The sequence below is a fragment of the Herpailurus yagouaroundi genome, unplaced genomic scaffold (genome assembly GCF_014898765.1).
Source record: "Herpailurus yagouaroundi ecotype Mexico unplaced genomic scaffold, PumYag 199, whole genome shotgun sequence".
NCBI lineage: Eukaryota > Metazoa > Chordata > Mammalia > Carnivora > Felidae > Herpailurus > Herpailurus yagouaroundi.
In genome coordinates this window covers 19,345,853-19,373,347 of record NW_024412430.1, presented here as the reverse complement: position 1 = coordinate 19,373,347, position 27,495 = coordinate 19,345,853, and the positions used below count along the sequence as shown (strand labels likewise).

General features: G+C 50.3%; 1 protein-coding gene across 2 annotated transcripts in view; it reads left to right on the top strand.

Moving 5' to 3' along the window:
- The first annotated feature begins 1,193 nt into the window (after window positions 1-1,193).
- Window positions 1,194-27,495, top strand: part of SYK (spleen associated tyrosine kinase) — an 84,147-nt gene continuing 57,845 nt past the window's right edge. Inside the window, exon 1 of one of the 2 annotated variants that reach the window (XM_040449526.1) lies at window positions 1,194-1,288. The gene's annotated coding sequence lies outside the window, so the exon portion shown is untranslated. The remainder of the gene's footprint in view (window positions 1,289-27,495) is intronic. The other variant, XM_040449525.1, reaches the window with a different exon arrangement.

Genomic DNA, 27,495 nt, shown 5'->3' with positions numbered 1-27,495 from the left:
ACACATTTAATGACAAAAATGTACCGAAGAGAACGTCCAAGTGGGAGAGACTGGGTTCCGGTGAGCGTCCGTGCTCCTATCACCTTGTGTTTTTCCATGGCAATTATAATCTAACGCACTGTATACTTTATTTTTATTTATTTTTTTTGGCTCGGGGCACAGCCTTTTAAAACACGTACTGCCAACTGCTCTTACCAAGAAGATGAGGACCTGGGAACTGTTTCACAGCAAGGTTTTCAAAGGGGCTGTGCAATAGAAAAAGTGGGGAGAGGGGATGGCCGAGGGAGTTTAGGCAGGTGTTTTTAAAACATGTATTTAAACTACAGCAGATGTTAGACTTAATTTCTTTAGGTCGAGGCCCGAGAGTCGGTCGTGGGTAGAAAGAAGCAAGTTAAACTCACGGTCAAGAACCTTCCAACAATGAGAGCCTTCAGAAAGCGGCCGCGTTGGACGCGCTGGGCCCGTCCAGAGGGGCGCGGTGAAGTCGGCCTCTCATCTACAGACAGCACAAGGCCACCTGGCCAGACGGCGGAGGCCTTGTGCTCTCAGATCAGCAGGAGCGCCCTGGCTTGGTGACCAGGAGGGCCTGGTCACTCCTTTTCCCACGCAACGACAAGGCGAACTGGGCGCGCCCGTGAGTGTGGCCGCTGCTTCAAACAGCCAGGTGGCAGGCCAGGCCGGCCAGGTGGCCTGCTGTTGGTAGCGCCCCTGGTCTGCTTAGAAAGGCCCCTAGCGCCGGCCCTTAGTGCCTGGATGGCAGGCGCAGGGGCGCCGGGGCACTTGGGGCGCGACCTGGGCCTGGGGGCGCTGGGGCGGGACCGGGCCTGGGGGCCCCAGGGCTCACGGGCGGCTGGGGCGCCGGGGGCGCTCGGGGCGGGACCCAGCCATAGGGGCACCGGGGCGCGCAGGCGGCCGGGGAAGGGCCGGGGGACGCAGGGGGCGCTCGGGGCGAGACCCGGGCACGGGGGCGCACAGGCGACGGGGAGGGGTCGGGGAAGGGTCGGGGAGCGCGGGGTCTGTCGGGGCGGACTCTCGGGGCGGGCCCCGGGCGCGAAGGCACTGGGCGCACGGGCTGCTGGGCGGGCCCGGGGCGCTGGGGCGCGGCGGCCGGGAGGAAGTGCGGGGCCTGCCCGGGCGCGTTAAGGAAGTTGCCGAAAATGAGGAAGCGCCTCGCGCTGGGCGGCTGAGGCGACTCCAGCGGCCGGAGGAGCTAGGAGGAGCGGACGGCCCCGCGCTGCGCCCCGAGCCGCCCCGGCCCCGCGCCCCGCCCTCGGCTCACCTGGCACAGGTAGGTGTGCGGCGCGCTCTGGGCCCGGCAGCGTGGACGCGGCGCCCGCGGGCACCAGCGCGCCGGGGGGGATGCGCTCCTTGCACCCCCCCACCCCGGGCCGGGGTCTGCGCCCCGGCACCCGGCGGGGCAGGTGCGCGCGGGGGGCCCTCGGCCTTTGAAAAGCGAGGGCAGTCCGAATGTTCGGAGTTAAAACGGGCGGGTGCTGAATCCCTACCTCCCCCCCCCCCCCGCTCAACCGGGTGCGTCGGGGGCCGGGCGACCGGGGTGCGGAAGCCGCGGGCGCGGGGGACCTGGGCGGGACGCGCACGCTTTCGTTTGGCCGGCTCCGCAGTCACTGGAAAATTCCACCGTGTGTATGTATCCCAGTGCGGATGCTCATATGCCCGCGGGGGGAGGGGGGTGGGGTGGGGTGGGGGTTAACGCGTACGCGGCTTTTCCTACGGAAAGAAAGGGCAGTTGCGTAAAAACATGAAACTTTCTGAGCCACCGCTGAAATTCGGCAGGATCGCGCCTTTCGCCACCTTTTCATGGTGAAGTAGCTTCCTTAGCCAGTCAGTGACTCGGAGAAGGAAAGGAGGTTCTCTGTAGGACAGCGTAGGTTTGCGTTAAACAGGGTCTTGGCAACGTGGCTCCAAAACCTTAAGCCCTCCGTGACTGCAAAGGGGATTCGGTTCTTGGTGTTTTCGAATGTTGGAGAACCGGAAAGACGGTCATCGGAGAAGGGGCAGTGGGAATCTTTTTCCGTTGCAGGCTGGTGCAAGTTGTGTTTCTGAGTTTGCCTGAATCACCAAAGGTTCCACTGATCCCCCGCAAAACTTCAGCAGAAGTTAGCTGTTCGTTTCCTTGCACCCTGAAAGCCTGCCCCTGAATAGGAAGGAGTGGGAAATGTCCATTCCTGAATCTTCTAGGGAAAATGGAGCTCATCTTGTGAGGACTTGAAATTCCTGGAAGAAATGGAGATGGCTCTAGCCTCTGAAGTCTTTGTTTTAGTAAGAACAGATCCATTGCTGCCACACGGGCAGCTGTCAGTGAAATGCAATTAAATTCACTGATGTGCCGCCACCCCCACTCCCCCCCCCCCCCCCCCCAAAAAAGTCCAGACAGTGCATGAATACATTTGTCCTAGAGCTAAAACGTTTAAAAACTTGTAGAGTTATGGGGTGCCCGGGTGGCACCGTTGGTTAAGGATGGGACTTCGGCTCAGGTCATGATCTCACAGTTCATGGGTTACAGCCCTGCCTCGGGCTCTGGGCTGACAGCTCGGAACCTGGAGCCTGCTTTGGATTCTGTGTCTCCCTCTCTCTCTCTGCCCCTCCTCTGTTCGTGCTCTGTCTCACTCTGTCTCTCAAAAATAAATAAACGTTCAAAAAATATTTTTTTTAACTTGTAGAGTTATTAGGTGTTTTAAATGAGAAATCTTGGCTGTTAAAATTACTTTATCAAGTCATGTTCCATCTACACCATACCTTGGGTGTATTCAGAGAAATGTTGCAGCGAAATAGAAATTGATTTGTATTCTCTGTATGTGGTGTACTTCCATAGGGAGGATTTTATAAGCAGTCTTAATAAGTAGAAAGTTTTTAATGTTGGAAGCTAGGATAAACAATGAGGTGTATATTTTAGGTGTTTACCTTTCCTGAAACGGAATGATGGAAAGATAATTTTATTGCTAGATCTTTGTCTCAGAGACAACTCACGTTAGCCTTCTCCAGGCTCATATTGAAAAATCTCAGTGCAGGTCTGATTTCTCTGTTTTTTTATTTTATATTTAAAAAAAATTTTTTTTAACGTTTATTTATTTTTGAGACAGAGAGAGACAGAGCATGAACGGGGGAGGGGCAGAGAGAGAGGGAGACACAGAATCGGAAGCAGGCTCCGGGCTCTGAGCCATCAGCCCAGAGCCCGATGCGGGGCTCGAACTCACGGACCGCGAGATCGTGACCTGAGCTGAAGTCGGACGCTTAACCGACTGAGCCACCCAGGCGACCCTATTTTATATTTTTTTAATGTTATTTATTTTTGAGAGATAGAGACAGAGCATGAGCAGGGAGGGGCAGACAGGGAGGGAGACACAGAATCCAAAACAGGGCTCCAGGCTCCAAGCTGTCGGCCCAGAGCCCAACACAGGGCTGGAACCCAGGACCATGAGATCATGATCCGAGGCGAAGTCAGATGCTTAGCCGACTAGCCACCCAGGTGCCCCTGGTTTCTCTGTTGTTGTTGTTGTTGTTGTTGTTGTTGTTGTTGTTAAATATGTATTTATTTATTTTGAGAGAGAGAGAGCACAAGCAGGGGAGGGGGCAGAGACAGAGCCAGAGACAGAGAATGAGAATCTCAAGCAGGCCCCCTACTCAGTGTGAAGTCCGATGCGGGGCTCAAACTCACAAACTGCGAGATCATGACCTGAGCCGAAGTCAAGAGTCAGACACTTAAGCAACTGAGCCACCCAGGCACCTCTGATTTCTCTGTTTTCACACCAAAGACTTCTTTGTAGGGTGTCACTCATGCAGCACACAGCGTGTCCGTAATTGTTCTCCAAAACCCTCGTGCTAAGGTATGTTTTGGAATCCTGGATTTTCCACAATTTAGAATTCAACTTTGGAATCTCACGGTCAGCACTGAGAAAAAGGTTTCTCCGAATCTAGAAAGGTCTGTGTGCACGCTGCCGCCATGTTGGCGACTCCACTGGACAGCACCTTGTAATCTTACCCGTTCGGCTGTCTGCACCAACAGCCTGACTCGTCTGCCCCAGTGGAATAAACAGACTATAAATAGCCGTGTGTCCGTCTAGGGCAGATGTTGTCACTAAGCGAGCTTCCCTAAAACTTAGCTCAAGACCGTGTTTTTCAGAGCGTTTTCGCGTGAGGACTCAGGGACCCTACGAGACTCCTTGGCGCTACTGTTTACTTTTGAAAATAAATTGCATTTCTACTGTCCAGTAACTCACACCTCCTGCAATTCAATGGGCCGTTTCCCCTTTTTCGGGAGGTCTGAAACAGCAAGACCGAGCTGAAGTTTCAGCGATAGCACTCACGGTGTAGATCCAAGGGAGAAGAGGACGCGGCAGCCTTGCTGATAAACCGTGTTCTCCAGCAGCAAGTGTTCTGGCAGCCGATGATGTTAGAGCGAGAACACACAGAGCGTGTGGCCACCCTGTGTCGCTGAAGCGTGTTTCTTGTTCTCTTCACAGCTGGCTCGCTCTCTGTCCCTTATCTGCGCCTGAAGGATGGCAGGGCGCTTTTACAATCCAAGCTAATTTTTGCTTTCTCAACTGTCACTGTATAGATTTTTTTTTTTTTCCAACGGCCCCGGATCCTCACCTCCTTTCCCCTCACCTCCCTCCCCCGATCGCAAGTTTCGACATTTTATTCCATTTCTGGGTTTTTTTAATGTTTATTTTTTTTTAATTTTTTTTTCAACGTTTATTTATTTTTGGGACAGAGAGAGACAGAGCATGAACGGGGGAGGGGCAGAGAGAGAGGGAGACACAGAATCGGAAACAGGCTCCAGGCTCCGAGCCATTAGCCCAGAGCCCGACGCGGGGCTCGAACTCACGGACCGCGAGATCGTGACCTGGCTGAAGTCGGACGCTCAACCGACTGCGCCACCCAGGCGCCCCCTTTAATGTTTATTTTTGAGAGAGAGAGAGAGACAGAGCGTGAGCGGGGGAGGGGCAGGGAGAGAGGGAGACACAGAATCCGAAGCGGGCTCCAGGCTCCGAGCTGTCCGCACAGAGCCCGACTCGGAGCTTGAACCCACGGACTGAGAGATCATGACCTGAGCTGAAGTCGGACGCTTAACCGACTGAGCCACCCAGGCGCCCCGAGAATTTTTTTTTTTTAAATGGTCACATGCTGAACTTTTTTTTTTTTTTCTCCTTGGACTTGATGTTGTCTCAAGTTGATCTTTGTCACTTGGAAAATAGATTTTTGTTTTGTCTTTTGACTGAGGCATTGTGGGAAGATTAATACAAAACTAGAGAGCGGATATTGAAGGAAAACTTCATTCACTTATTTCGAGGACCTAATAGCAGGGACACGTTCTATGAGCTTGAAGTTTTGCCTGACAAAGTGTTAGCTTGCGTCCATTGGAAAATCACTGCCTTTGACCCTTAATTATGTAAGTTTTGCCCGGTGAATCTTGAAAGGTGGTTGGCTTGGAATCACAGTCACAATTAGCCAAGGCCAAGGATACCAGGAGGAAAAAGACGATTTGGGGTCATATTACAGTGGGTTTAACAAATCAACAATGACTCTATCTTGATTCTTCCATTTCTGGAAACCACCAGAAATGGTTTCTGGAGGCTACCAAGGGCTGCTGATGGGAGGAAGAGGTAAGTAGTGAGGGGAGAGCAGTGATGCCCCAGTTACTAAGGAGGGTGGGCAACAGCTTCTGTGACAGATGGTATCTGGTGAGTAGCATCCACTGGCCTGGGGTACCTGCTCTGACACTGGGGTCCTGGCTCCTGAAGCCGGAGAAGGCACCACCCCTCCGTGCTGTGCTGGAGCCCTGGCGGGGGCCTGGGACAAAAGGGCCTGGGGCTCCCTGCTTGGCCCGCTGGATGAGAGAGGCTTCATCTGGACTCAGGCTGAGCCAGCAACAGTGCCCCAAGGCTGGTGTCAGGGTAAGTGAGGCCCAGGCCCAGGCCCAGGCGTGGTCAGGACAGTCAGTGGGCAGAGTGGGGAGGGATGGCCGAGGGCCCAGAGCCTAGTTTTGGGAAGAGCCACCATTTAGATATTGGCTTGTTTGTCTATGCTGTGCGTGGGCTGCAAAGGGCATCCGAATGTCCAACGTGTGACCTTCACTGTCCCACTACAGCTGTTTGTCAGATCTGGGAAATCTTCATTCTGCTCTGGTCCGTCTGATAATTTCTTAACGCTGTTTCTGCCGACTTGTCGCAGTTTAGGTGTGACTAGAGTTGAGTTTGGTTTTTATTAAATTCTCGTTTATAGCAGTACGTTCCCACCCTCTAGTGCTATTCCCCAAAGCAATCCTTTTCATCTTTTTGGCTATTTCTTCTAGAACTTTCCACCGCGTTTCCTGACAATAGGCTCATTTGTTCTTTGGTTTTGATGTATCAGTTCTAGACTGTGTCTGCCAACTTCCTGCTGTGTGAAGGGAGCCCTGGGCCTTCCCAGACCACCACCCATGACAGTCGTGCAGTCATTTGGGGTGAAGAAGCCTTTTTGGTATTTATTGCGATGATACTTACTGCTAAAGCAAGGTGTGCGATATGGTTCCAGTTTATTGCCCTGGGTTGTTTTTCCTGGGCAGACTATTGCTTTTGTGTTCTCCTGGTTGGCTCTGTGCCTGTTACAATGGTCTCCCCAACTCTCCGACACAAAACTCACCGCGCCCCCCTCGCTTTCTCACTGTGTCAAATATACCAAGCAATCGATCAGTTCCATTTTTCTTTTTTCCTGGAGTCTTTCTTGTTCTCGCCAGCGTCTGATGGTTTTTCTTCAGCCCCACCACACGCGTATCAGAAGCCCGCGGTGGGAAGGTGGTTGACTAAATACATTTTCTACAAAGTGTCTGTCAGACCTTTGCTCTACCGTTTGGGGTCTTAACACACCTCTTTTCAGTGTCACATACAGTTTACCCATTAGAAATCCCTCGTCATAATTGTGGAAAACGTTTCCTTGGAAATTTTATTTCTATTATGTATTTCATACGTATATATGATATGTTATATATTACATGTATACATATATAATATATAATAAATATGTATATGCGATGAGATAATATATGTCGTAACTCCAATGTGATAGTTGTCGTCTACATTTTAGGTCAGTCTCCACACCACCTCTGTATTCGCTCTGACACTGATGTTTTATTATCCAGTTGATGAGCATGTATGTATTTTCCTGGGAATGGGGAGCCCACGGCACTTTTTTCAGATGCCTGGTCTGGATCCCTTGGTCCCGAAGCAGTGCCATGTGACCTTAAATGGTGTTCCCAGGGAAGCTTTCTTTGCCCAAGTTGTGCGGTGTCGGATGGGATATGGTCGAGCAGGCAGGTCGCTGTTATGGGTGTGGAGCCGTGGTACAGGGGGCGTGTGCGGGGAGGGCACCTGCCGGCACTCTCACACCTCCGTGGCCGTGGGATGCGTTGGTTCCTTGAGCATCCTGGGGATCGGGGCTCCTGGGTCCCCTTTGTGAAATGATTGGCGGCCTCCTGCCGCCCCTTTACAAGATCTCAGGCTTTGCATGGGTGGAGGCAGAATGCTGTGGTTATTTTAACCTCAAGTGCTGAGAATGTTTGGATCACTTGATTGCTATGATGCCTCAGAGTCACGGCCACTGAGTATTTTTATCAGCAGCGGTTGAGAGCAGGTAGGGGTCCAAAGTTCCTCTCGGTTCAAGTCTCATTGTTTTTAAGCTTTTGTTTCGATCTCTGTGAATAGAATGACCACAGGGGGGTTCGCTGAGATGTACCACGGAGCCACGTGGGTAGCCCCCATAACTGGCCCGCGGTTGGGACTGAGATGACCACCACAGCCACTCCCACGAGGCCGGCTCTAGGAATGTGTTCCTGCAGTCTGGGGCAAGGCTAATAATAGCACTCCCAAATGGGTCACGGGTGAATAAGCACGATTTCGTTAGTAATTTATTTTTTTATTTGAGAGAGAGCAAGAGAGCAGAGGAGCAGCAGAGGGAGAGAGAGAGAATCCTAAGCAGGCTCCACGCTCGGCATGGAACCCGGTGTGGGGCTGGATCCCGCCACCCCGGGATCATGACCTGAGCCGAAATCAAGAGTCAGACGCTTAACTGACTGAGTCACCCAGGTGCGCCCCCAAATACTATTTCTGAAGTTAGTTTCTCTGACCTCCAAGTTGGGAGAACCTTCTAGCGTTTTCTAAGGTGGTAAATGCAGAACGTGCACCGGTATGTGTCCATCAGGGAGAAATTCAGAAAGGACCGGGACCAGTAACCCCTGTGTGACCAGCACCCTCTGTGGGAGGGCAGCCTAGTGTGTTTGCCTCCAGCCTTCGGTCCTCTGCACGTGTGTGTGTGTGTGTGTGTGTGTGTGTGTGTGTGTGTGGTTCTTAGCACCAGTATCATTCTGCAACTTTCTTGTTCTAATCGACAACATGCCGAGGAGTGAAGAGGTCTTCCTAACCGTGATCATTGTGTTTTATTCCACAGATTGGAAAATATGATCATTTACTGATAGACATTTAGGGATCCCCCCCCCGCTAATTTTTGATATTTGATTATTAGCACATCGCCTCTAACCAACCGAGCTAGCTGGCCACCTAATTGTTGACGTTATAAACAAAGCTGCAGTGACCGCACGTTTTCATTCCTGTTTCCCCCCTCTTTTGCCCTTTGAATTGTGTTTCACAGAACCATCAAGTGGCTCGAGAAAGATCTTCACCCTGTCCATCCAGTTATCAAATTCATCTATCGAAGCTGTTATATTGCAGCGAGCCGGTGGTTAGTTGCCAAGGACTGTAGTTAATCCTTTATTTTTTTAATGATACCTTCAGTGTTTGTGGTGTTTCTTACGGGTTCCAGTGTGGACATTCTCTTCTTGCTGTGTGGCCTCTGTCTTCCTTTGGCATGGGCTCATCTGTTGGCTCATTTGGTGCCTCTCCTTTATGCAGGGCGAGCTTTCCTGCTGTGCTTGGTGATCCTAGGATGTGGCTGGTCTTTTTTTTTTTTTTTTTCCTCCAAGGTGGCCTATGAGTTCGTCTTCTGAGGCTGCATTTGTTCTGTGGCTCTTTCCTAGCCTGTCCCCGTGAGATAGGAGGGGTGAGGTATGCAGGGGGCAGGGGAAGGCAGGAACCAGCGTGTGGGGTGCAGGGGTGCTCTGTCCTTCTCGGATGTGGTCATGCCCTGCCTCTCTGAATGCGTGTCTTTCCTGCAGAGACTGCTCAGCAGGGAAGAGGGGCTGGAGGGAGCTGGGCCGCCTGGTTGCTCCGCTCCCCCCCCCCCCCACCCAAGGCTCTGGCATTCCCGGACACCACGCCCTTGGGCCTTCTCCCAGCTCCCAGCCTGCCCCTGCTCCCTGCCTGCACGTGGACTGTGGTTTCCGCCTTCGGGCTCGGCCCATCTTGCTCTGTCTCTTGGCCATGGCAGGAGCTTGCCATCTGCCAGCAGCGGGCCACCTTTACTCCTATCACGGTCATGGACTCAGAGTCTATGTGACAGTTTTAATGGTGTTTCTTTCCCTTCTCTGCCTTTGTAGCTGCTGCGTACGCTCAAAGAGGAACTCACCACTTCCTTTTTTTGTTGTTAGCCACCCCAATCAGCTGATGGTCATAGCTGTGTGAGGACGTGACAGCGAGGAGGAGGAAGGAGAGGAGCTCGCCAGGGCAGGGCTGGATGACAGGCCTGGGGCTCCTTCGGTGTGGCCTGTGGCCCTGGGAGCGGGGCCAGGCAGCCTGGAGCTCAGGCAGGGAGTGTGTCCCAGCAGAGGGCTGCGCTGTGGCGTCCATGCTGATTACTGGAATGTGGCCAGCCCGGAAGCGTAACTTTCGCACGGGGTGTTAAAATGGAAGGGACCTGGGGGACCATCGGATTCACCTGCTGAGAAGCAGTCAGGCCCAGAGAGCTGACGTGACTTGTCCAGCTGCTCAGGAGTGTTCCTGCGTTGCAAAGCCTCAAACGGGTGTGTTGGGAATCCAGAACTGCGACTGTCACCTGCTGCTCCGACAAGGGATCTGCTGCCGTGCCTAGTGAGGGGACGTGGGATCCTGTCTTGGATACGAGGAGACCCAAGAAGGCAGAGGGAGAGCATGAGCGCAGGGGGCCGTGCTGTTTCTATCTTTATAGCTTTGTGTTGGGAAATTAAGCTCACTCAGTAGGAGTTGGACCAAAAAGTCCTGAATCAATGAGGGGTTAATATGCAAACATCTGATGATTTTACGTTTCGTCTCTTTTCGACACACGGTAAACTCACTTCCAAGTTCACCGTCAGCGTGAACTGGAGCCACGTGGAAGCATGTCTGAAGGGGCCCGCCAAGCCGCGGTCTGTGCCTCAGGCTGCCCCACAAGGGGAGGAATCGCCACGAACGTGGGGAGGGAAAGTGCGAGGTGTCCTGACGGATGGAACAGAGCAGGCGAGAAAGGACGTTTTCCGGCTCCGTGTTGTCCGATGGTGGCCACATTTGTGACACGGTCGTCTGCCATGAGAGCGTGCACCCTAGAAAAGAGGCAGAAGGTCAGGCAGGGTGCCCGCGAAGGAGCCGCCGGTCTCTGCAAAGACACGGCGGCCAGGTAGTCCTGGCTTATCTCTTCTAAGAAACTCTGGAAATCGGGTCGGCATCCATCGAGAGAGGAGTGGCATTCCTTCGCTACGGTTGCCCAAACAGAGGAGGCGAAAAGTGGTGGTTTAAACAGTTCTGGAGGCCGGAGGTCTGAGACCAGAGTGCCTGCAGGGCGGGTTTGTCCCGGGCCTGTCTCTTTGGCTTGTGGATGGTGTCCTCTCCCTGTGTCCTCACACCTTCTTCCCTCTGGGTGTGTGTCTGTGTCTTAATTTCCCCTTTTTATGAGGAAACCAGTCACATTGGATAGGGCCCTCCATAATGGCTTCATGCAAACGTAATCTCCCCTGTACAGACTGTTTCCAAATAAAGTCTCATTCTGGGTGCTGGGGGTTTAGAACCTCAACATAGGAATCTGTGGGACATGTCAGGTCAGTCATCACAGGGGGTCAAGTGAAGTCTGGCCCCTCATCACGGTGGCCTTGTATGCTGGGGTCAAGAGCACGAGGGGACTCTCCGGGCCTGGCCTCGGAGAGGCGTGGGAGCCACCTGAGGTGCGCATTGCAGACAGATGGTTCCAGAACATTGTGTCCCCATGCACCAAACAAAGCTAAGCAAGTTGAAATGCCTAAGTTATCATTTTTCTTCCGCCTTGAGATTTGCAAAAAAAAAAAAAAAAAAAAGAAAGAAAAGAAAAGAAAAAAAGAAACTTAGGGACACAATGCAAAACGGGTGGAAAGGAGAGACAGGAGCCACAGGATGTAAGGGCACAGGTGCAGGGGATAGTGGAGAAGCCAGCCCGAATTACACGTGGGATGGTCCTGGGAGGCACGAGGCACATCTCCCATCCGGAAGGGGACATGGGGTATTAGTGTTCTTGGGAAAGCTTTACTTTTTACACCAAAATAAGTTCCAGGCTGAGCAAAGAATAAAAATAGAACAGCAGGAGGGGCGCCTCAGTGACTCAGTCGGTTAAGCATCTGACTTCAGCTCCGGTCATGATTCTCGTGGTTCGTGGGTTCGAGCCCCGCGTTGGGCTCTGTGCTGACAACTTGGAGCCTAGAGCCTGCTTTGGATTCTGTCTCTCTCTGTCCTTCCTCTGCTCACTTTCTCTCTCTCTCTCAAAAAAAAAAAATATATATATATATATATAAATATATTATATAAATATCTTCCTGCCATATATATATATAAACATATATATATATATGGCAGGAAGATCGTAGAAGGACTAAAAGAAAAACTCAGGTGCGTTTTTAAATAATTATGGTGTGAAGAAGGCCTTTCTAAATAGGATAGAAAATACAAAATCAAGAAAAAGGTGAATGAGTATGACTCCCTAAAATTTTAAGCAAGTCCCTATAGGTATGAAAAACTATATAAATAAGTGGCAAAAAAAAAAAAAAAAAAACCAAACCCTGTGACATATATTTACATGCAATGCCTGAGGTGTAGGACTGATAGCCTTGATATGCAGTGAGTTCCTTGCAGTCAATGAGGAAAATGAACACAGTCCGGTAGAAACCTCAGTCAAGGAAACAAATAAGCAGTTAAAAAAAAGCAAAGGAAAAGTACATGGACATGCCCTGTGTGTCTGCAGTGAGTGTTGACTGAAGGGTTAGCTCTGTGACAGGTGTGGGGAGGACAGGACACTGGCACAGGTGAGCACTGGCAGGGCGGCCGGGCGTCGTCTTCTGAAACTTAAAGTGTTCATGTGCTTTAGCTCAACAGTTTCACTTTTAGGAACTTGCTACACCTATAAATTGACAGAAGTGAAGCAATGTATATGCATACAGTAATTCATTGCAACGGTTCATTTTGTAATAGCAAAAAAAAAAAAAAAAAAAAAAAAACCAGGAAAGGCAAAAAAGAAATACGTGTCAGGAAGGGGAGCTGGTTGAATAAATGGTGGTCTGTCCCTGCATCGTCATCCCTTGTGGTGGTCTTTTAAAAAATGTGGAATCTTGTGCGAGCCCTGCTGGGACCCTGGAGTCTGTTTCGGATTCTGTGTCTCCCTCTCTATCTGCCCCTCCCCTGCTTGCACTGCGTGTCTCTCTCTCAAAAATAAACATTAAAAGAATTCTTTGTCAAATGTGGAATTTTCGTAAACCAAAATAGAAAGGTGTCCAAAGTACCGTCGGTGGAAAAGCAGCATGTAGTATATCACTCTATATTTTTCACAACACGTTCATGCGTGGACGGATGTAGGCCACGTAATTTACTACATACACACACAAGTCTGCCTCTACAAGTGTGTGTGTGTGTGTGTGTGTGTGTGTGTGTGCGTGCACACGTGAAAATATGCTGAGTGTTCTGGAAGCAAAGGCCCCAAACTGTGAGCAGCAGCTGACCTGGGGAGGGCAGTAACATTGGTTTGGAAACAGTGAAATGCACCTTTTCCCTCTGCAGACAGGAGGTTTGGGCATCTGCGGCGATCATAATAAAATGAGCAGGTGTGCTTGGGAGAGACAGCAGTGATAGGATGAGCCTGGAGGAGAGCTCACTCAGAGCAGAACTTCTGCAGGACTGTCTGGACGCCCGTGTGCAAATGAAGAGGGGGACCCGCAGAGGTTGGCCGGACCCCCGCCCTGTGCCGCCGGCCGTGACCCAGGCTTGGCTCACCCGCAGGTGCCCGCGCAGATTGGTTGGGACGCCGTCTGGCGGGTGACCGTGCCTCTGGACGTTCATGAAAGCTCCCGCCCCTTCCCCAAGCAAGTGCAGCAGCCGAGGTTGAGAACCAGTTCGTAGCACTTCATGGCCCACAGGCACGTCGTCAGAGCCTAGTGCACCTGCCATCAAATTCGAGTTTATTGGCACACCGCGTATAACGGCAGACCTGTGTGCCTTTGACGGCAGAGACTCTGGGCGCGTTAGAATGGTGTGCCCCTGCGTGTACACGCGTGTGAGAAAGGGAGGGAGGCAGAGGGCCAGAGAGCTCACCCGCTGTCACACCGCGGACATCCCCTCCATTCCGAACTTGCGCCACAAGGTCCGCGCGCCTGGAGTTGGGGGAGAAGGGGTGTGAGCCAGAAAGCCTGTGTGCTCCCTGCACGACTGTCTGACCTGTAGGAGGTAAACACACACGAAGTGATTCTCAGAGAAGGAACGGACGCCCCAGACTGATAGAAAAGCTGGCACTCTCCCCATGAGGGCCTTGCACGGCTTCCATTAAAACAGAGAGAGTGAGCAGGGGAGGGTCAGAAAGAGAGACAGACACACAGAGAATCCAAAGCAGGCTCCAGGCTCCGAGCTGTCCTCACAGAGCCCAACGCGGGGCTCGAGCTCACGAACCGTGAGATCGTGACCTGAGCCGAAGTCGGACGCTCAACCGACTGAGCCCCCCCAGGCCCCCTGCACGGTTTCCGTTTTCAAGATGACTGGTTAGCATGGTTCTAGAACCCTGTACTTAGTGGGGGTGGTTTTTTCTCATGAGAGCTGGGGCCATGGTTTCTGGGCGTCTGTGGCTTGGCTGTGAGGCCTCGCTGGCTGCAGCCAGACGGTGACATGGGGGCTGCTCTGGCTGTGGGCCATCTGGGGACAGTCTGCGTCTGTGCCCTTCTGGGTGCTGATTCCGTCCATCCATGCTCACACGTGGGGCACCGTGCTATACTCACCTGGTGGGCCCCCAGGACTCCTCCCGTGCACCCAAGTTTATACTTTCTAATCCAACTTTTAGGACCACAGCGTTGACCTGTAAATGCCCAGTTCCCAGAAGCACTCCTAGAGCCCCTCTCTGGGAGCGGCGTGCTTGGCAGAAGCGTACCAGGCACGTGGGTCTGGATTCCATCGTTCATGGAAACTTCTTAGGCTCCCGTGAGCTCATCTCCAAAACGAGGCTGAAGTTGCCATCTCCCGGGGGTCGCGGGGCTCAGAGATGCACCGAGCCAGCACCAGCAGCCTGGCTTGCAGAGAGGAGGCTGCCTGAAAAAGGGTGGTGGCTCGGGCCAGGGAAATCATGGAGCCCTCTGTTCGCCTGGGTTGTGGGAAAGGGGTTCTTTTCAGGGGCAAAATGATTTTGGAAGACAGTGGGAGGGTCACAGAAACAAGAGGGGCTCTTACCCAACGGTGGCACTTGACTCTGAAGCAATCCAACGATCCCCTGGTGTCGCGCGTGGGAAGCCTGCTGGGTTTTACCAAGAAACACCCAGGGGGTGTGCTTGTTCTCCGGTGCCATCGTCGGACAAGGACACCCCCTCCGCACGGGGTCACGGCATCACGCCTACCACGAAGCGCTAAAACACTCATGGTACCATTTTGGCCCTTGTCATGCTCTTTTCAAGTGTCCGCCTGGAGCCACGTTGTGGACATGGTTGGGTGCGCGGTGTTTCCAGCGTGGACCCTCTCTTCGTGTATGCCGGGCGGGCTCTGACTGTCCCTTACATTTCGACACGTCACATGGGATTTGGGTACAGTCCATTTTTGATGTTTGGTGTACGTGCTGGGAGTAAAATGTGTCCTGAGTAAGAAGGAAGGAACTGGGAGCCCACTTCCCGGAGGTGAATTGTTAAGATGATTCCCGACAGTCCTGTCACTTGTGTCCTGCTCCACCGCTGACACGTGACCCAGGGAGGACAGAAGGCCTTCCTGCAGCTTCCCTGCCTCGGAGCTAGAGACGTGCGTTCCCTACACCGCCACCAGCCACGTGTGGCCACGTGTGCTTCAAGTACCGAGAGGGAAATAAAATGTGAAAATCGGTCCTCAGCCAGACTTTAAGGTCAGTAGCCACACGTGGCTTGTCACTCCGAGTGGGGGGCAGAGTCGAACAGCCTTTCCCTCATGGAAGCAAGGTCTAGAACTCTGAGCTGTTCCTTCCTGGAGTCAGGGCAACACAAGCTTCTACCCCTGCTGCCAGGGCCGCTGCCGTGGGGAGTGGATTGGAACCCTTGCCACTTTTCCACCTGTGAGCGCGGTGCCTCCCATTTCCTTAAATGGCTCTGACCCTGAGAAGTGACAGTGACCCCAAGACACCCGCATCCTTCGGATGAGACCCCCGAGTCTTGTCCACAGGATCTGGCCTGGCCCTTTCCTCTGCAATAGTGACATCACCTGCTCAACACAGTAGCGTTCGCCAAAACACTCATCACACGCGTGCATACAGCACACGCATCGTGCGTGTGCATGTAAGCATACGCACATATACACGGGCATACACACATGCACATGCCACCCGCACAAGTGCATGTACACACACACACACACACACACACACACACACAACCCTGGAGAAGGTTACTGACTGACGTGTCCTTGAGTTAAGCACTCTTGGTTCGGTATGGTTTCTGGAATAAACTAGTTTCTTATTCAAGAGGATTTTCAGGTAATGGAGAAAACCTTTGTACTTGTTCATTTCCCTGTGGTTAAAAAAAAAAAAAAATCCAACATTTTCTCAAAATATTTGGAATGCGAGGTTGTGTCCATTTACAAAGAGACGTGTTCCTCCTAAGGCAGGAGGCAGAAAAGGCCGTGTGGATGTTCCGCACGTTGTAGTCTTTGTGGTGCTAGAAGCCGAAGTCTTAATTTCCGGGAGCATGCGCAGTGGGCTCTGCGAGGCCAGCTGAGAGGCGGGCATCCTGGGGCTGCTCAGGTGACCGTGCTGCCAGGTGGGACGTCCCCAGCGGGGTGCCCGCCCCGCCTCCCCCTCCGTCTGGGCAGTTTGTCCGTTTCTGGGGTTCCCGTGCTGCTGAACTTGGCCAGAGATAAGGCAGCCTGCGAGCAGTATTTCGGAAGGGTTTGGGAATTCTAGAACTTCCTTTCATGATTCAGCCTGTGGTCAGGAAGCCTAGCAACACACGCTTCCTAAATTTAGCTCGCCGGCCTGGCCACACGCATGCGCCCCCCTCGGCCAGGGACGGCCAAGGGCAAGGTGCCTCACCTGAATCGCTGTGTTCACGGGCCGATGTGGGCGAGATGCTCCTTGCTGCACGCCTTTTCCTGGACGCCGCCTACACATCACCTTGTTAGATTTCGGAGCAAAGCGGATTCTTTCCTCTACCTCCCCAGCCGTGTTACTGCTCTCTCCCATGGCCGGCTCTGTCTGCGTCGGCGTGGGGCTCCAGAACCTTCCGTCCAGAGCAGCGATGCCCCTCCACCCCTGCCTGGCCATGCTGGGCACCGGGAAGAGCTTTCAAACAGTCCGGACGTCTGGGCCCCAGCCTTGGAGCTTCTGAGTCATCTGGGGCTAGAACTCCATCACCAGGCACTATTAAAAAAAAAAAAAAAAAAAAAAAAGAACCACCCAGGCTATTCTAAGCTGTAGTCAGGGTGGAGAATCTCGGTTCTGGTCTAGAACTTTCTTTGTTGTGCTAATCCAGCTTGCTCAGGAAGGCAGACCGCATAGCCTCAGTGCATGAGGACACCTAGGCAGGGCAGGGCTGGTGTCAGGGGGTGGGGGGAGCAGGGCATCTGTACCGCTCGGAAACGCCCAGAGAGATCGCAAAGCAGGTGTCGAGAAGGTGGTGTAGACAGCCCTGCTCGGGCCTTCTGTTTCTCGGGGGAGGCATCCCAAGCTCCCTGCCCACAGCGCGCCAGCCCCCAGCCCGGCTGGCCCGCGTGTCCCTCGGGGTGGGCTCCCATCCTTGGGCCTGGAAGGCGGCCGGGGAGATGGCTGAGATCATCCACCCCTCCTCACTGATAGGCTCCCGGGTGAGAGAGTCCAGGCAGAAGGCCCTCTCGTTTCTGGAAATTTACTTTCGTTAAAGCTCTGAACATGCATCCCACCCCTTGGGCCAGCATCTCCTCTCCAGGAAGGCTGATCTTGCGTCTTCGGGGTCTCTGTTGTCCTCCTTCGTTCTCGTGCTACATTCCCTCACGTTTTGTTGATTTGCCTTTTCACCGTCCTCGCGCGACTCCACTCTGTCCATCGCTGTCTTCACAGCTGAGGGCCTGCTCTCTTTCCCGCTTCCCTTGCCTCCCCGTCTCCTCCACTAGCTTTCGTGTCTCCGGTTCAAGCCGCTGCTCTAACTGCGGGATTATTCCATGAAGTCCTTTGATTCCACAGACATACGTGCGGCCATGATGCCATCAGCCCCTTGGGACGTTCTGGGGAATGTTCTTTATATGCCTGCCCCCTGTCTCTCCTGTTGCTGGTCACCTTTATTGTTTTAAAGTTTAGGTATTGGTTTGAGAGAGAGAGAGATTGAGAGAGAGAGAGACAGAGAGGAGGAATCGGCCTAATTCAGAATTGGCCATTCAGAATCTCTCCACCCTAAGCAATGGTGGACTCCCCCACTGCTGTGGGGGCCCCAGCTCTCCGGGCTTCGTCTGAGGCCTGTGGTGGGTCCCTTCCTTGACCACCTGCCCTGAGGGCCTTCATGCTCTGGGAATGAGCCTTCACTGCATTGGGCTCTGCTCCCCCCAGGTTGTCGTTTGGGGTTAGAGGGTGTCTGCTAATTCCGTGGCCTTTCTCTTCCTGTTCTTGTTTGGGGTTATTTCAGAGAGGAGGGGGTCATGACCTCTTCACTCTGTCAACGCGCAAACTACCTGATGTTTTGATACTTACCTTACGGAGCAACTTAGAGTGTTTGGCATTTTCGTTAAGTTTCTTCAGGAACAGGTAAGAATACACAGACGAGCTATTCTTAATGACCAAAAATTCGTGTGGCACTATTTGCTCCTGCCAGCCTCTCCGATCTACATGGCCAAACATGGCTGTTTGCTTGGCTGACTCTTTGATCCGGTCAGCACATTGATTTATTGGCCACTTGCCACCAGCCAGGAACAGTACTAGGTGCTGGGGCTGTAGCAGTAGCCAAGAGCCTTCCCTGCAGTCAGGTTGTTTCTGGTCAGACTGGAGGAAAGAACGGGAGGGGTGCCTGTGTGGCTCAGTTGGTGAAGGGTCCAACTTTGGCCCAGGTCATGATCTCATGGTTTGTGGGTTAGAGCCCCGCGTCGGGCTCTGTGCTGACAGCTCAGGGCCTGGAGCATGCTTCAGATTCTGTGTCTCCCTGTCTCTTTCTACCCCTCCCCTGCTCATACTCTGTCTCTCTCTCCCTAAAAGTAAATAAATATTAAAAAGAAAGAAAGAAAGAAAGGAAAGGAGAAAGGAAAGGAAAGGAAAAGAAAGGAAAGGAGAGGGGAGGGAGGGGAAGGGAGGGGAGGGGAGGGGAGGGGAGGGGAGGAACAGGAGCCCCAGGTCTTGATCTGACATGACCTCGTTTATTCTTCCTGACAACCCTCTCTTGGGAAGGAAATTTACAAATACAGACAAGTGCCAATACATTCATAATTAACAAGTGTTGCCATTTTTTGCCATTTTACCTATTTTTTTGCCCTTATTTCTCCTAAAAGAACATTCCAAATAAGGTGAAAGCTATGTCCTTTTTGTGGACAGTAATTTGCTCCAGACCAGAGGGCTGGCGAAGGAGCAGCAGGACTGACAAATCAAGCTCGGGTGCCCTTTGGGGCAAAGGCCGTTCATTCTCTTGTTTACTCTGCTGCACTGGTTTATGCACATGATGCTGATCTTGCCGTGTTACCTGGTGGCTCGTCTACAGCAAATATGAACATCTATTCTAGCAGACCAGACAGACTTGTCGCAGGCCGTGGAGTTATTTTTGATACATGTATGTAAAACCTATGGTTTTGAAGATGCCAGGAAATTTTTTAGAGCCGACAAATACAGCAAGACGGAGTTATCAGGAGCTAAGACTAATTGAGGTATAAATTTTGCACATATTAGTATCTATCTACTGCCGTGCTGATTTTTACAATAACCTGTACTTTTCTGTCTCATCTGTGACCATGGATGCCCTTGTGAATATTCTGGAAGTCCCTCAACATGGATAAAGGATGAGGGGTGCCTGGGTGGCTCAGTCGGTGAAGCGTCGGACCCCTGATCTCAGCTCAGGTCTTGATCTCATGGTCATGAGTTCAAGCCTCGTGGTGAGTTCCTCTCTCGGTGGGAAGCCTACTTAAAAAAAAAAAAAAAAGAAAAGAAAAGGAAAGAAAAGAAAAAATGGATAAAGGATGAATCTAAGACTTACATATAGCATCTTATAAAAGAACAAGACAGTGCATTGATTAGTTGATGGAAATGTGTGACCACAGACCCCCAGGAACCTAGTCTGTACTTCCCCTAGAAGCAGTGGTTCCTATTCACTAATTTAGTGTTCAGGGTCATTTTTTAAGACATTACCACACACCATGAGAATTGCTGTATTTTGTTTCTTTCTCATATAAATAGGGAAATAATTTTTTTAAATTTTTCTTAATATTTACTTCAGAGAGAGAGAGAGAGAGAGAGAGCACGAGTGGGGGAGGAGCAGAGAGAGGGAGACACAGAATCTGAAGCAGGCTCCAGGCTCTGAGCTATCAGCACAGAGCCCAACGCAGGGCTTGAACTCACAAATCATGAGTTCATGACCTGAGTTCAAGTTGGATGCTTAACTGACTGAGCCACCCAGGTACCCCTAGGGTAATAATTTTTTAAAATCAAGTTGGATTTGACTATTTTTGTGGACGACATGATTTTGAAATAAATGAACTATTTTACAATATAGTGAAAAATTTATTTAAGTAAATAAAAAAAAATGCACCCAGAACCTTCTCTATAACAGGCTCTTGTCCAGGGAGATCTTGTCACCACTGTGTCCCCATTGAAAAAGAGGGATTCCTCCTACTCCAGTGCCCTCCTGACGTCTTATATCACCTGAAGGACAAAAAAAAAAAAAAAAAAAAAAAAAAAAAAAAAAAAATCACACACCCATGGTTAACGGGGATTAGGCTTCAAGTAAATTACTGGAACATAGCAGGCAGGATAGAAAGTGTGGGGCTTGAGAAAAAAAGCCACACCGCTGGAGAAAACACTTGTGCAGATCACAGCCTTATGGCCCTGGCTCAGGGAGAGCCTGAGGGTTAGTGTGCTGTTATGGAATGCTCCCCTTCTTTTTAAAAAAAAAAAATTTTAATGTTTATTTATTTTTGAGAGAGAGAGAGAATAAGTGGGGAAGGGCAGAGAGAGGGGGAGACATGGAATCCAAAGCAAGCTCCAGGCTCTGAGCTGTCAGCACAGAGCCTGACGCTGGGCTCAAAGCCATGAACCAAGAGACCACGACCTGAGCTGAAGTCAGATGCTCAACTGACTGAGCCCCCTAGGTACCCCAGGAGTGCTCCCCTTCCTTCGTGCCTTGCCTCCAGTGGGGTGTGGTACAACTGTGGATGGCGGGCAGAGGGAAGAACTACAGGAAGTGCACTCTTCTGAGCAGGAGGGCTCAGGGGAAACCCAAAGGCGATGGGGGACACACAAACAGGGCACAGAAGAATGTGAAGTCTGGCACCTGCAGCTACAGAAATCCTAGGATGGTAATGTAAATCCTCACACTACGAGTCCATTCACTTCAGTTCATATTACCTGATTCAACACATCTAGGTTTTCAACAGCCAAAAAAACAGGTTGTCAAAAAAAAAATCAAAACACTCCAGGTTTCAGCAAAAAATTACTAGGCATACTAAAAGGGAAGGGAACATGCAGTCACCACAACACAGATCCAGAAAACTCACAGAAAGAAAGAAACTAGAGACAGAAAATCTTGAAAAAAAGCCAGAGAGGGATGGAGACCCTAAGCACAGAGGAACAGGGGGTAAGAGTTATTTATAGGAGATTTTCTATCATAAACCGTGCAAACCAGAACTGCCCTTTTGAAATATTGTAAATGTTAAAAAAGAAAAAAAAAAACACAAGTGCCAACCTAGAATTTTATATCCAGCTCAAGTATCCGTCAAATGCAAAAGAGAAATAAGGACTTTCTTGGACAAACAAAAGCTAAGAAAATTTGCCACTAGCTGATTGGCCTTACAAAAAAAATGTAAAAAAAATTTTTCAGACAGAAGGCAAAAGGTATAGATCTGAAAGTTGATCTGCCCGAAGAATGGAAGAGCATCAGCAAAGGAAAAAATGAAGGTAAAATAAAATATTTTACTTTTCTTATTCTTCATTGATCTAAAAGGCAGGTATTTATTTAAAGTAGTACAAGTAACTGTGTACGGAATGATTCTCACGTGTGAGTGAAATAAATGGTGGTATTGTCACAGATGTTCAGAGGGAAGAACAGGAAGCTGTCAGGAGGTAATTCTACTGTATGTGAAGTGGCATAGTGTCATTTGAAAGTTCGATTTAAAATTTAGGTTTTAAATGTATATTATAAACTCCCGGGCAACACTAAAAATTTTTTAAAGATATGCTGGGAGCATCTACAATGGAAGCATGTAAGATGCTTGATTAAAACTGGAGAAAGCAGAAAAAGAGGAGAGTAAAGAGCAAATTCTATGAATAAAAAAGCTACGAACATGTATCCAATTAACGAACATCAATCCAATTAAATCAGTAAACGCTTTAAAATTTTTTTTTTCAACGTTTATTTATTTTTGGGACAGAGAGAGACAGAGCATGAACGGGGGAGGGGCAGAGAGAGAGGGAGACACAGAATCGGAAACAGGCTCCAGGCTCTGAGCCATCAGCCCAGAGCCCGACATAGGGCTCGAACTCACGGAAGTAATCGCTTTTAATGCAGATGGTCTAAGTACCCTAGTTAAAGTACAAAGTTTATAAAAGTGGATCAAAAAACGTGACCCACCCGTTGCAAACAAACAAACAAACAAACAAACAAACAACTTATCTTAAATGTAGAGACATATGTGGATTAATACTAAAGGAATGGAGAAAGATATTCCATGCTAGCACCACTGGAAATAAAGATGGAATAGCTATATTAACTTTCAATAAAACAGACTTCAGAAAATGGGACCATCAGGGATAAAGAGGAGTGTTACTTAACAATAAAGGAATCACTTATCCAAAGAGATAGAACAATTTTAAACATGTATGCACTTAACAAAGGACATCAAAATACACAAGGCAAACACTGATAGCACCGAAAAGAAAATAGGCAAATCCCTTGTTGTAGTTGGAGATCTCCATCACCTTCTGTCAGTAATTGATAGACTAAGTAGGTAGAGAATCAATAACGGTACACGTGACCTGAGCAGCACCTTCCACCCTGTTGATCTACTCAACATTCATAAAATATTCAATCCAACAACAGAAAAATACTCATTCTTCTCAAACTCATATGGAGCATCCATCAAGATAGAGAGTGTTCTTGGAAAACATATGGTAACATAAGTTCTTACGTAATGTGTATGAATCAAAAATAATGTGTAATTTATGTGAATATAAAATAATATAAATTGTGTTTTCAGGATACAATGGAATTAACCTAGAAATCAGTAACAGACCTCTGTAAAATCCCCAAATATTTTTAAATTAAACAACAGACTTCTAAATACTTAGTGGGTCAAAGAAGAAATGTAAAGGGAAATGTAAAAGTGTTCCCCACAGAATAAAAATAAAAATACCCCTTATCAAAATTTGTGGGATGCAGCCAAAATAGTGCTTAGAAGGAAATTTATAGAGGTAAATGCATCTATTAGATAAAAGGAAGATGTAAAATCAATAACCTGTGCTTCTACCTTGGAAAACTGCAAAATAAAAGAGAAAATAAAGCCTAAAGCAAGAAGAAGAAAGGAAATAATTAAAACAAGAGCAGAAATCCTTGAAATTGAAAACAGGAAAACAATAGAGAAGACACAAATTACCGGTATCAGAAATAAAAGAGACGTCATCACTGCTAATTCTGTGCACATCAAAGAGACAATAACCAAATACTGTGGAAAATTCTGTCCTCACAGATGTGGCGGTGTATATGAAATAGGCTAATTCCTGAAAGTTGCAAACTCTTTTCAAGTTAAGTCAATAATTAATAGCCTCCTCCCTACCTGAAAAACAAAAAGCACCATGCTCCTGTGGTTTCATTGACGAAATATATCATACATTTAAGGAGGAAATTATATCAGTTTTCAACAATTTTCTCTTTCAGAAAGTAGAAGCAGAGGGATGGAGATAACAGTAGGACTTGATGTTTAGGTTAACATAGATACAGACGGATATATAGAGAAATACTTCAGATGTGTGTACATATACAGGTTAGGTATACTTATATGTATACTTTCTCTGTCATCTGAGAGGGTCTAGAGACAGTGACGTCCTAGTAGCAGTGAGCACACTTTGTGCCCAGATCTTGGTTTCGAATACCACTCTCAATCCCAAGGAAGAGAGAAATGATAGGCTAGGAGTGGAGTAGGTAACATACTAGAGACACCTGTGGTATCTTTAATGCCAGAAATAAGGAAATGTCCCCCAACAAAACAAAAACCACAATGATAGAGCCATTTGAGAAGGACAAAGGCAGCAGCTGGAAGGGTGCCCAGTGGCCATGCCAGAACAGTGTGAGCAGCAGAATAAAGTAGTTTTGGATACACAACTAAATAAATACAAGGGGGGTGGGGGGAATAGACAAGTCTACCCTGCAGAAGAAGTCCAAACAACTTATGAAGATACTCTGCCCTCAAGGAAGTGGAACATACCTCCCCTCTCCCGAAGCGTGGGCTGCACAGAGTTTCTTCCTTCCAAAAGGAGTGGGATGGAAGGGATGGGGTGGGGGAACAATTTTACAGTGGAGACACCCAACAGGCACCCCTCTTCCAGATGGTAAAGATTAACATTAACGGTGACAGGTGATGTTGAGAGCATGTACCCTCCATCTGATGGGTCAGATGGCACCTTCCCCTGTGGGGTCTCTCTCCCCAAAACACCCAACTGCGATCTAACCATGGGACAAACATCAGACAACTCAGGTGAGGAACGTTCTACAAACTACCTGAGCAGTATTCCTTGAAACTGTCAAGGTCATTTAAAACAAGGAAGGTCTGAGAACATGTCACAGTCCACAGGTGCCTGAGCAGGCATCAGAACTAAATACAGAGTGGTGTCTTGGGTGGGGTCCTGGCACATAAAAAAGAAGGCATTAGGTAAAAACGAAGGAAATCCAAAGAAAGGAATGAAGTATGAGCTTTAGTTAACAATAATGTGTCACTGTTGGTTCAATAGTGAGAGATGTACCGTAGGCATATAAGATGTTAACAGGAGAAAGGTGGGGTATATGGACACTCTGTACTATCTTTGCGATTTTTCTGTAAATCTAAACACATCCTAAAATTTAAAGTTTATTTAAAAAGTAGAAGAAGGGGCGCCTGGGTGGCTAAGGCAAATTAAGCATCCAGCTCTTGGTTTTGGCTCGGGTCATGATCGCGGGGTTTCGTGGGTTTGAGCCCTGAATCGGGCTCTGCGCTGGCAGCACGGAGCCTGCTTTGGGATTCTCTCTCTCTCTCTCTCTGCCTCTGTCTGCCCCTCCCCGCTCGTGCTGTCTGTCTCTCTCAAAGAAATGAACTTAAAACAATTTTTTTTTTTCTAATTTAAAAAAACAAGTAAAAGAGACATATAGAAACCGTCTCTGCCCTCAGGGAGGCAGGCATTCATCCAATACTCATGCTCGGATATGAAGTCAGGACTGTGGTCAACGCTGCGAAAGAAAGGCATGGGGTGTACCTTGAGGGGGATTGGCTGGTCTGGGAGCATCTGAGGGTACTGCACTGAGAGAGCCCAGTGGGAACGATGGGGGGACCAGCTGGTCGGTCCTGAGATGAGAGGGTGGATGACGGTGGACCAACAGCAGAGAAGTGGAGGGCTCAGGTTTTGTTGGAAGGGTGGCCGGTGAAATGGGTAGACTGACTGATGTGTTGCTTCCAGCAACACAGAGAAGAGAGGGTACTGCCCGGGCTTCGATTTTTGTCTTGTGCAGCTACGTGGATGGCGTTGCTGGGCTGGAGTTCTCAGACCTGAGCTTGTGGAATCACAGACTCGCTGGGCCCCAGCCCCCACAGCTGTGATTCGGCAAGTCCCAGTGGGGCCTTGACTTTTCCATTTGTATCTCTTTTTTGTGTTTTTCAAATTTTCTTTCTTTCTTTCTTTTTTTTTTTTTTTTTTTTTTTAATTTATATCGTAGTTCGTTAACAGGGAGTGCAATATTGGTTTCAGGAGTAGAATTCAGGGATTCATCACTTGCATACAACATCAGTGCTCATCACAAGTGCCCTCCACAAGTGTCCCCATCCCCCATCCAGCCCATCCCCCACCCACCTCCCTCCGTCAACCCTCAATTTGGTCTCTGTCTTTCAGAGGGCCTCCAAGGGCTGCAGCTAAGGAAGGGCTGGCCTCCAGCCTGGCTCTACCGTGACTACCCGTGTGTCCTTTGGGAGGGCATTGACCTCCGGAGCCCGATGCCAGGTCTGTGAGCTTGGGCACCACTACCTTTCGTGATGCGGGCAGGTCAGCCGACGCCCCGCGAGCGAGTGCTTGCGAGCCTCCCCTTGCTATCCTGCCATCTGGGTCACTGTCCCTCTCAAGGCACAAATGGTGCACACCCAGGCTCTTTGCGGCTCAATCGGGTCGATCCTCTGTGGCATGCCGATGCTTCTTGCGCAGAGCTGTCCCTCCTGTAGGTCTGGGGTGCAGTCGGCTTCGGTTAATTTTGCAGACACATCCCTGTGAGTCTCCTGGCCGCACCTAAGTAAACCGTCCACCGACTCCTTCCGGCTCCAGGTGTCGGGACAGGGTGTCTCTCCATGTTGGGTGTTCCGGGAGACAGCACAGCCTTGAGTGTGAAATCCAAAGTCGTGCTCACGACACAGAGGCGTGAGTACGCAGCAGATGCGTGTTGCAACCCGAGACAGGTGGAAAGTTATGTCTTCCGCCGGTGCGCGCTGGCCGTCTGCCAGGAGACCTGGGACAGGGCCCAAGGAGAGCTGGCGGCCGCACCCTGACCCTGCACACCGGCCCTGCTGACCTGGAGACTGTATCTGCTCAGCCTTGCCAGCCCCCTGCTGGGAATTGCCATCCTGCTAAGATTCCTCTAGTGTTTCTCTCCTGCGTGGTCCGGCCTCGTAGGGGAATTTGATACTTAAAATAGCTTAGGGTTGGGGGGCGCCTGGATGGCTCAGCTGGTGAAGCATCCAACTTCGTCTCAGGTCATGATCTCATGGCTCGTGAGTTCAAGGCCTGCATCGGGCTCTGTGCTGATGGCTCACAGCCTGGAGCCTGCTTCGGATTCTGAGTCTCCCTCCCTCTCTCTGCCCCTCCCCTGCTCGTTCTCTGTATCTTTCTCTCTTTCAAAAATAAGTAAACATTAAAAAAAGAAAAGAAAACAGTCATAGTGATTTTGGGTGTGTACTGAGAAGCACTTGCCGTAGATGTCTTAGCCCACGTTAGCGCGTCCCGGTGGGTTGAAATCATGTGGTCCGGGTTCTCTGGCAGCTGCAGGGTCCCTGCAGTTTGTGTGAATGAGGTGCGGGGACGGGAACGTAAGAAAGAGTGTCCAGAAGCTGAAAGCCTCAGCCAGGCCCCTGCGGATGGGACAGGAGAAGCCACGCGTCTGTGGGGTGACCAGGGTCTCCCTGAGCATCACCTGGGGCGGGACCATGGAAAACCGTGGCTGTTTTCCGGCCGGTCCTGCTTCCCTGTGTGGTCTGCCCTGTGGAGAGGCCGGGGACAGCTGCCAGCCACATCCAGGGTGCCTTCGGGCCACAGTGGCTGGGCCGGGACGTCCTGGGACCTGCTGGCTGCAACCCCACCCTCTCCCTCCTCAGGAGAGCAGGGCGGGATGTGACCCCGTGACACCTTGGATGTCATCCTGTGTTGACGGATTCTTGGCTAGGCACCAGCTCACCTGTGAACAAGCAAGCGTCCTCATTCAGGAGCCCCACCCGTGAGGCGCACGTCTGCGTGAGCCTGGAGCCCCCGCGGACAGGCCGCGGGGGTAGCCCTCCCTCCCCGGGGAAGGTGGAGCGGGTTTTCTGGGCCCGGGCATCCGCAGGCTCGGCACAGGGTTCTGACTGTCCTCTGCGTCTCCCTTGATCTTTCTCCCTCTCAAAATAAATAAATATACCTTCAGTGATTTCTGTTTTGACGTTAAATCGCTTGAGGTGGGCTGCTCGCTTAGTTGCAACCACGAATGTCGAGAGTTAGCCTGTATGTTGACATGAGAGCCTAAGAGCTGTGATTTGTGCGGCCGCGTCAGCGGAGAAGCATCGGGATGGCCCA